Source organism: Podarcis tiliguerta, assembly GCF_965153285.1.
Source record: "Podarcis tiliguerta genome assembly, chromosome: 1".
Taxonomy (NCBI): Eukaryota; Metazoa; Chordata; class Lepidosauria; order Squamata; family Lacertidae; genus Podarcis; species Podarcis tiliguerta.
The window spans coordinates 97,611,430-97,621,398 of NC_139534.1; the positions used below are offsets into that span (position 1 = coordinate 97,611,430).

Sequence of the window (9,969 nt, forward strand, 5' to 3'; positions counted from 1 at the left end):
AAGAGTGGATAACCAGGTCACTAGTGCTTCTCTCTCCTCAGTATTTCTTCTAACAGAACTACAATGCATATACAGATAAGTCGTGTCACAGGTGGATTTGAACAACTTGACCCTCTGTTGTTGCTTATTAATTATTATTATTATTATTATTATTATTATTATTATTATTTACAATAGGATTGAGGCTTCAAGCGAGATATATGAGATAACCTCAAATTAATTTTTAAAGATTTTTTGGTCCAAAATTGGGCCCAGGAGAATTTTTTGAAAATTTCGATTTTCACGCGATTTAGGCTAATGCAACTTCTGTGTCAGTTTAGAAAAAAAACCTCTTGTTTCGCGTATTTTTCAACTGATTAGGGTTATTTTGGTATCAAAATAAAGCTAATTGTGGTCTCTTTCAAAATATGGTATAAAAATGGTATTAAGTGCCAGAGAAAAGGGTCACCGACCATTCAAAGTGAATTTTTGTCATTCCCCCCCCCGCCAGTAGGTTCCATAAGCCATAGCACACAAACCACGACTAACACATGTATTATACTTTTGTTGTAGAATGGGCTAACCATGTACTTATTGTGTTTTAAAAATAAGGAGGGTGTTTTTTGTGGTTATAAAATAATTTGATTTTGAAGTAGTTTTTTGATTAAAAAAATATTAATTTTTGGCAGCTTTTTTGGACCTGGGCCCAATTTTGAACAAAAAAAAATCTTAAAAAAAATTAATTAGAGGTTATCTCATAGGTATCTACACATTAAAAAAAATGGAAGAAAATCTGAGTCGTGAGAGCACAGCTGAGTATTAAAATCAGGTGATTTGGCGTGGAATGACCCAGAGGTTTTTAGCAAAGAACTGCGCCTTAAATAATCAGCAAAGGGAAATCTGAGCTTAATCCAATCAGTTATTATTCAAAAACGAGTCCTTGCAAAAACAGACACATACCACTACACCACAACGTTTATTTATTCCAGAATCAACATATAAGCCAAGGATGTAGGTGGCTTATATCATTTACCCACCTGTCGCATTTCAAATGCAAATACGTAAGTGCTAGGAACAGCTCTGACTACATGATATTCATGTACATAAAAATGTTAGGGGGAAAAAGGAAAATAACTTCTGCAGAAAAAGAACTCCCCAGACAGCCAAGGCAGTATCGTTCAACTTCCTTCTTCTTCCTCCCTCTCTCAAGAATTTCCTGCAGGTGTATCAGGATTTTTTTTATTTTCATTTTTTAATAATAGAGTGAAGCAGTAATAGGGTCAGAAAATTTGCCCAAACAGAATTTTTTTAAAAAAAAATCCCACAGAAAACTTTCCATTTTGTAAGTTCATTAGCAACAAGAAATTGATGCTAACTACACAGGTTGCGCTGTGCTAAACTCCATTGCTCTCTAGGGCATCAGGAAAATCCACTTTGCATGCACACAAGGTCCCAGAGTCAGCCCCTGGCATCTTCAGGTAGGGCTGGGAGAGAACCACATCTGCTCTGGAGAGTCTCTGCCAGTCACCATGGTCAACACTGAGCTAGATGTACCAAAGGCCTGACTCATATAAGGCAGCTTCCTATGCTCCTAGTACAGGAAAGGCTTCTTAAAAAGCCACACCATTGGAATGCAGATATGAATGAGTTAAAGGATGAGGACAAGTGGGAGAGGGGATGCTTAAACCTTTCAGCTATTCCCCGTCTCTGGTTTTCCCACCTGTGCAGGGAAAAGCATAAGGGGTCCACAACTTTGTATATTTTCCCACAATACTTGGGAATCCACGGGGGAATTTTGAGTGAAAAAATAAATGGCTAGTAGGGAAAGGGTTAAGCAGGTCCTTCTCCACCTCTATGCCATCTGTGACTGCCCTGTATTTATTTCTTGGGGGGTGGGAGAGGAGAATCATGAGAAATACATGGGCCTAAGCAGCACTAAAAACCAACTACAGTGGTACCTCAGGTTAAGTACTTAATTCGTTCTGGAGGTCCGTACTTAACCTGAAACTGTTCTTAACCTGAAGCACCACTTTAGCTAATGGGGCCTCCCACTGCTGCTGCACCGCCGGAGCACGATTTCTGTTCTCATCCCGAAGCAAAGTTCTTAACCTGAAGCACTATTTCTGGGTTAGCGGAGTCTGTAACCTGAAGCGTATGTAACCTGAGGTACCACTGTAGAGCCTTTATCAGTTTTGTAGGAAAGGTATGGTTATATCTGAGTGGCTGTAGTGCATCACAACTGACAGCACAATCCTATGCACGTTTTATTGGAAATAAACCTCACAGTGTTCAGAGGACTTGCTGCCTAGCAATGTTAAGTAAGATTGCAGCTTTAGTTTAACTCCAGGAAGCATGAGGGAGGGCATGGAGGGAAATTTTTAGACAGATGGGTTTTTACTTGACTTTAATTTACTTGTAACAATTAATTTAACATAGCTTGACCCTGGAGACGAATAGGCAAGTGTGCAGTGTACGTGTGGTAAACTCCATTCAATCTAGCCCCACCACTCTCGACAGGTTACTGCTGGTCTCCACACCCATGCCGTGCTTTTAGACAGACCCAATAGCATTGTGAAGAAGAGGTCACTGGCAAAACAATGTGAAAATATTTCCTGTAGCTTTTTCTCCTACCCTTCCTCAGACTAAAGAAAAGGGAGCTTGAAGGGTGAGCCAAAAGAACAACACTTCAAAACCTAGTAAAAAAAACAAATATGTAATGGAGTCCAAAGTTTTAAATCCCAACAACTTCTAGCAGATTTGACTATATGCACATTTGGATCAACAAAATATGAATGTAAAATTCACTTTATAGTATTCCAATCAAATATTTTTAAAAGCCTTAATCTCAATAATAATTTTGATCTTCAAAGGTAGGTGTGTGCATATGTTTCTATAATCAATTTCCACATCTTCCAGCTACCAGCAGTATCAATTTTAAATGCTCAATCAGCCCAGACAAGGAAGACTAAAGAGCCTATTCACTGCTTAAGTCTTAAATCAAACAGAACTTTGCGAACAATTATATGAAAAAGAAATTCACGTATTATGTGGCGCAACAAGTACAAAACTAAAGTACACCATCTGAGAAAACATGCATCAACTCCCCCAGGTTTTTATCTCTCCTTCTTTCTCACTGCAGTGGAACAATAAAAGAGACTTAGTTTATTTGATGATGTTGTAAAGCCAAGCTTTTTTGTTTACATGTGCTAAGGGGATAATGGAAAGACCGATCCAATATTTCCTGAGAGCATTTTGGCAGCAAATATTTCCTGGATTTATTGGAGCTTTTTCAAATTAGTGCTGGGTTTTGTCCTTCTACGAAAATAAGTTCTTACTGCCCCCCAAAGCAAGACTCTGTGTCCTTTATAAACACTGCTCCTACGTCATACTGTTCATCCCAAAATACACCGAACATCGGGGGGGGGGGCACATTCCATTTTCTGTACCAGGTGCCCTTTCTTTTACTTTCTGCTGCTACCAAACATGGCTGACTACAGAGACAGTGGGAAAATAATCCTTATGAAGTATCTGGAAGGCGAGCAGAAAAATCTCCTGGCCTCAGCCAGCCAGCCTTCCCCATAGACCCGTATCATCTAAAGTTGAGGAAAACATCTCTAGAATGATATTTATGGGCGTATAATAGGGGTGATAGAGGTATTATGGGAGCAAGTTCCATAGTTTAACTATGCATTAAATGAAGGAGAACTTCCCTTTATCTATTCTGAACATTTCCACAATTAGCTCCATTGGATGTCTACCAGTTCTAGAGTCCTTGGTGGACTCCACTTTCTACACCTCTCCATTCAGAGAACAGTCCATTTATTCCCACTGACTGCTTACTATTTAACCAAGTCCTGATCCACAAGAGCACATCTCCTCTTTTTCCATGATTGATAAGCTTACTCAGGAGCCTTTTGTGAGATACTTTGTCAACTATGTCAACTGAATCACCTCTGTCTATAAGCTTGTTGACATTCTCAAAGATTCATGACACAGGTCTCGCCCTTACAGAAGCCATGCTAGCTCTGCTTCAACAAGGCTTGTTCTTCTATATGCTTGGTTATTTTATCCATAACAATGCTTTCCCACCAGTTTACCCAGGACAGATGATAAGCTAACTAGTCTGTGATTTCCAGGGTCTTCTACCCCAGATCCATTTTTTAAAAAATGGTAATACATTGACTATCTTCCAGTCCTCAGGTATGGAGGCTCACCTGAGGAACAAGTTACATATTTTTGGTAGAAGATAATCAATTTCATATTTGAGTTCTTTCAGAACTCTCAGGTGGATGCTATCCAGACCTGGAGATCTGAAATACTGTATTTTGTCTTATTTGGCTGAGATATCAGATCATCTCTTCTACCACTATCTGCCTCAGTCCCTCAGATTACCCTCTTTCAAAAGTTCAGGGGTGTACTCTATATCTTCCTCTGTGATGACAGATGCAAAGATTGCATTCCGCTTCTCTGCAACCTCCTTAAGCACACTAATGACTCCTTTGTCATTAAAGGGTCCAAAGCCTCCCTAAAGAGGCCTTTGCTACTATTATATTTAGATATCTTGTTGGTGGTGGTCTTCATGTTTTAAGAAATGTGCTTCTCTTATTCTTTTAGTACACCTTATTGTCTGGCTTGAACTTTATTTTTGTTCTCTTCATTTGGACAAGATTCCCCCTGCCTTACTTTTTAAAGAAGCCTTATTGCCTCCAATAGCTTCCTTAACTCTGCTTGTGAACCACACTCTCACCCTCTTGGCTTTTGTGGTACCTCTCCTTATCTGCCACATGTATTCCAGTTGAACTAATATTGCAGAATTGTAGAGTTGGAAGGGACCACGAGAGTCAAACACTCCAACCCCCTGCAATGCAGGAATCTTTTGTCCAATGTGGACTCGAACCCACAACCCTGAGATTAAGAGCCTCATGCTTACCAACTGAGCTATCCCAGCTATTTGTCTTTTCAAACAACTTTCAAGCCATTTTGGAGTGATCTGACCCTCTTGATTTTGCCTTTCAACTTCCTTTTTACCAATCTCCTCATTTGGGGGGATGTTTCTCCTTTTGAAAACAAATGTGACTGTTGACTGACTGCGTAAGTTACACTGGAGAAATTGTACCTTCGTGTACTGTGATTTGTGCTCTTCATGTTAACCTGAAGGGGCTAAAGGTATTGAGGATGTTGAGTTAAGGTCATCATCACATCCCACGTAACAGGAAATTGGACAGTTAGCATACACAGAATCAGCAAGAAACATGGAAAACATTTGCCTTCAGCTAGTATTATGTAGGGCTATAAATGTATGAAAGGAAGGCCATTATCAGTGGCTCCAAAAACATTTCAGTAATGGCAAGATTGGAAGAAGGGGGGCAGATTTGGCAGGGGTGTGCGAATGACTGCAATAAAAAATCAAGTGGTGCAACAGAAAACAAAGTGATGAGGAAATGGGGGAGAAAGCTATTTGGAATACCAGGTGGAAGCCTGGTGAAAATCTATGCAAAATTTTAATTTAAAACATATTCATTATACTTTTGACCTTCTTAAGTGTCCACCTTAAAGTCCCTCTTGCAAACCAAAAGGCCTCATCATTAGCTCTTGGTGTCATCATGTAAGAACCATACAATCCAGTGACATAACAAAAAGTTCTAGCAACCAATCATTTGGTTTAAATATAGGGAGACTCTGGACCACCAGTTATCTATCCAGCTCCTAACACAGCTTCTGCTCTCAAGGACGTTGACCTTACTTTAGGCATCAGACACTTTCTACCAGCCTTTTGTCTGTGTTTCAGAATGAGAGGCAAGGTGACTGTTAAAGGGAGCATGCCAAGCTTTCCTTATGTTGCTGTCATGTTGGAACAGATTACAGAGAATGCCTTGCCTGTGTCTCAGCTCAGAGAAAGGGGTTATCAATGCTCTTGGACCTTCAACTCTTGCACAATCCAAAAATACAAGCCTATTGCTGGCCAGAAATATATGGAACACTGGAGAATGTCACACTAAAATCACACTGCTCAAACAAGGATGTTTGCTCAGTACATTATAGTAAGGAAGCAAGCCCCTCCAGCTGAACATTTACAGTCAATGTGCTTTTGTTATATCAATAGTTAGACTGGTGAGGATTCAGAGACTGCACTGCATGAGACATTCCCAAAGAAATTAAAGCTAATTAACATTCCTTGCAAACTTCAGAGGACAGGAAATCACAAGGGCATCCACCCTACTGGAGTATAAATCATGCTAGAGACTATGGCATCACAGGAAGATACATATGCCTGATCCTGTTTCATATTGTAACTGGTATAGTAGGTTTGCTTAATGTGCAAACATTTGTGCCTTTTTCTGTTTACTTTCCATGGGCCTAGAGATTTATTTGGAACATGACAGTTTACTGTCAACTGTATTTGAGCTAACTTAATCTACTTTTTTACTTCTTTTATTCAGGAGGCAGTAGGTGACATTTGTGAGTAGTGCTAAGATACTAACTGATCCCAAAGGCTACAGTGTACATGAATTGCAGTCATTTCTCTAATCAAGAGCACAAAGAAAGCTACTTGAAATGTGTGACTTATAAATAAGGTTATGATTTTTGGGTAGTGGCTGCGAAGCTAAAATTCAGTTAAGCGGCCTTAGGACTCTCTCAGATTCAGTGCTCTCCACCTGCAATATGGGGATAACACTGGCCTATGTTACAGGGTTGACATAAGGATTGCATGAAGATGACATATGTGAAACACTTTAAACACCCAAAAGCAAATGCCAAGTATCATAGTGGGTGGTCCCAAGTCTAGCAGTTTGGAAGTGAAACAGGCCCACCCAGAAACAAAGCAGTGGTTTCTGCATACCTGGATGCCTTAGTGACACAGATGCATCATTTGTAAGTTAAAATAAAATTTTAATGGCCCATTAGCATCTTAACAAGAATGTACAATAAGATATGACCCTATAGCAAGCATAGGCAAACTCGTCTCTCCAGATTATTTTGGGACTACAACTCCCATGACCCCTAGCTAACAGGGATGATGGGAACTGTAGTCCCCAAACATCTGGAGGGCCGAGTTTGCCTATGCCTGCCCTATAGATAGGTTGCTTCTCAGCTACATTTAGCAAAAACTTCAAGCACTTCTAGCAACCTGTCATAATCCTACTCCTTTGGTTCAGTAAACAGGGTGAATACAGCAATATCTAGGCAATATGGCTGGAAACACACAGGAGACTAGTTAGAAAGCTAGGACAACTAACAAATAAAGCCATTAAAATTGGGTGAGTCTGTGTGTGTATTTTTTAAAACAGCAACAAAAGATGCACTGCAATGAAGCCTGGGCTGAGAGGAGCAGAGGTGAAAGGCGACAGACGCCACAAAACCAACAGGGGGTTATGATGCAAGTTTTCTTGCATTTTAATTGCCATTATCCACAATGATATTTCAAACAAACAACACACCCCAAAGTTCAGAGTATACTGGTTAATCAAAGAACACCGAGATGGGTAAGTGGAGAAGAAAATGCACAAACTAAAAATATGCACCTCAGTCACACCAATGTGTATTGCCCTCATCACACAAACCAAGAGTTTCTGAAAATCTGGGAAGCCAAAAATCACGTTCTACCAATCTTCTGCATTAACAGAAAAATAGCTTACGTAGAAAATATCAAGTTCGCATCATGAGATCTTGTTCCTTAATAACTTCTCTTACTGAAATTAATGTGCCATGCCACAGTACAAAGTGAAAATAAAAGGAATTCCCAATCCAATAATTTCCTTTTTATATTTAAGTCCACATGTTGTGAGAGGTGTAGCCAGCTAATATAAATAATGCTTCCCTGCCAAAAGTTTTGCTCAGTTTAGGCTAAGCTCCAATTATGTCAACAATTCAGTTAATTGAAAAGGGGCTTTTTCCTGAGCTTTTAGTGGATCTCCTTTGAACTCCAAGATACAACTTCCCAACTCTTCAAAACACTTCCCTTTTACTCCAAACAGCCAATGAACCAAAGAGAAGGGGAAAGGTCACCTTCCTTTTAGAAAATAGCTTCATAGTTGTGTTTCTGTCAGGGGGGCAATTATATCACAAAAAGGGAATAAAAGGAGGTTAGAGTTGCAAGACAGTTTTAAACCTCCTAAAGCAGCACAAAACAGAAGGCAATATAGGAAAATGGAAGAGACCATGCAAATGAAAGCTCCTGGGTGTTCTGAAGGTCCAACATAGTTCTTACACTTCTATTCTTAATGCTACTCTTCCTACTTACAAGTACCTAAAAGGTGACTACTGTAAGAAATGCTTCTATGCCTTATTGAAGAAAATCAGGATGGTGCACTAGAGGCCCATTCTTCACAATGAAGCAGAACAATATTTCAGAATACATGCCGGAATCATTCTTGTCACCAACCAGAACTCCAATGAGAGTCTTAAGTATTTACTTGAATGGCAAAGGTACATTGGTTTGCTGCTATATGAGCTAAAAAAATATGACAGCAACTTGCTTGGGTCTCAAAAATAAACAGATGGTATAAGAAGTCAGAGAGATACACATGAAGAAAATTTTGTTTTTAATGGAACAGGGCAAGAGATAAATGAAGGTTTGTATGTTTTAATTAAATGTATGTTTAGCTAAAAGCATAGACTTTTGCTCCACTTTAAGCATACTCTTTAGCTCTTAAAAAATATCCATGCTGGATTTGTAGCTGTGTTATTCAAAGCACATGCAATGAAAAAATATTAAGTGTGGTAACATTATCAGCTTCAGTCAATATATCCTACAGAGCTACAATCCTAAACACAAAATTAAATGAACTCTGTGGGATTTAAGATGACCAGCACCAGGCTATCTGTATATTTAGACCCCAACATATCTACTTAATTGCTTACAAACGTCCTCAGTATCTTTGGCTTGACAGCAAGGAGCAAAACATCGAATAATCTAAGCACTGGGGGAGAGCATCCATTTCTAGACTGCATAAGAATTTCTTGGACCAATTCCCAACTGTCTTCTAAGCTGCAAGTCCAGCATCTGACTAATGCATTCGACTGTGGAGGGACAAAACACATGCGGGGGATGTCGACCAAAACGAAATGCAACTTCTTCCAAGAGTTGAGTAACGCTCCCACGGGCAAGCTCCCCAACCCCAGCAACTTTCTGCTTAACTGAGCAAAGATCAGGAAAGGGTTAAGAAGCCTGCTCTGTGTACCTTTGGCTCCAGCGGCACACCCCCTCCGGCCAGGAATGAACAGAGTGGCCGGATTCCATACGAAAGCCTCGCCGATTTGGCCCCAGGAAAATGGAGCCGGGCCAGCCCCGATCTCCCGGGTTCGAGTTCCCTCCCGCCTCCCCGCCCCCCGTTTTACGCACCAGGAAGCGAAACCCTTTCCAACGTCCCTAGAAGTCGCTGGGAAACTCGGCCAGCCCGCCGAACTTTTCCTTTCTTTTTCTGACAGCAGATACACACACCTAACAACAACTACTACAGCCTGAAAAGCTCTGGAATGCGTCTCGATCCTGATCCAAACCTCGCCCACGAAATCGCGCCAGCGGGACCATTTTAGGCGCGCGCACCCCACCCGCAAAGCACGCTTCCAGCTGTATAAAGCCGAACCATCCCAAGCAAGTCTTCTCTCTCTCGCCTCATGGCGCAAAGAGAGGAGGCTGGACGGGGCGAGCCTCCTCCAGCACCACCAGAGCCGGACGCAAGGCGCTCCTTCTCGGCAGCGCCAAATGGAGAGTCCACCTCCTCTTTCTCCTCCTCCTCCTCCTGCTCTTCGGGCTTATGGTTAACTGGGCTCCAGAAGGCGAAGGGAGAAGCGGCGGGAAGGGGCGCGGCGCCTCTCCCCGGTGGCCAGCTCCTCTCAGACGCCGCAGTTCTTCCGAAGCGACCCACAACTTCGGCGCGGGAAAAGCGCGAGGGACGCTCCGAAGAACTACTGCGGCAGGCGGCCAAGGCAGGGCGGCCCCTGCTGCGCCTGAGAAGAAGGAGAAGGAGGCGGCAGCTGGAAGTTGCA

General features: G+C 41.4%; 1 protein-coding gene across 3 annotated transcripts in view; it reads right to left on the minus strand.

The window, feature by feature from the left end:
- Positions 1-9,969, minus strand: part of STXBP6 (syntaxin binding protein 6) — a 97,427-nt gene that overhangs the window by 87,033 nt on the left and 425 nt on the right. Inside the window, exon 1 of one of the 3 annotated variants that reach the window (XM_083453483.1) lies at positions 9,323-9,949. The exons of 1 other annotated variant lie outside the window; for it this stretch is intronic. The gene's annotated coding sequence lies outside the window, so the exon portion shown is untranslated. Of the gene's footprint in view, positions 1-9,161; positions 9,950-9,969 lie in introns of those variants that run through there. One more of the 3 variants, XM_083453484.1, reaches the window with a different exon arrangement.